The following is a 576-nucleotide window of genomic DNA, read 5'->3' on the forward strand; positions in this document are numbered from 1 at the left end:
GGGGGGGGGGGGGTGATACACGCCAGTTGACAGATATGGGCCCTGGCTGATTTACTGGCAGCAGATATATTGAAATCCTTGAGGAGATTTTCCTTCCAACAGTTAGGGCTTTGGTGTTACCTGACACAGATCCCTTCCATCTCATTCAGAAAATCAACTCCATCCATACCAGCCGTGTTGTCCGGTATTGGTTACATAAATGCCCCGACATCACACTGTAGCCACAGCCACCTAGATCTCGATCTCAACCCAAATGAAGACGTGTGGGTGGCCGTGTCAAAACACACTTGGTACAACACTCGCAGTCGTGAAGAATGCCTTGGAAGCATGGGGATGTCTTCGATGTGAGGAAGGCCGTGCTTTGACAGCTGAGTTAGTGGCGCTATGCTTCGACACTTGAACTGTGTTTTTGCAGCAGGGGGGAAGGCACAAAATGATAAACTTGAATACATTAACTATCTTATGTTCCTTGTTTTGATCTTTATGCAATATGTCAATATTTATAAGGTATTGTAACAGTAATAATGCGTATGAGTAGCACCTGTCATATCACTCGCCTGACAATACCTAGCACCT

The sequence above is a fragment of the Penaeus monodon genome, chromosome 22 (assembly GCF_015228065.2).
Source record: "Penaeus monodon isolate SGIC_2016 chromosome 22, NSTDA_Pmon_1, whole genome shotgun sequence".
Lineage (NCBI taxonomy): Eukaryota > Metazoa > Arthropoda > Malacostraca > Decapoda > Penaeidae > Penaeus > Penaeus monodon.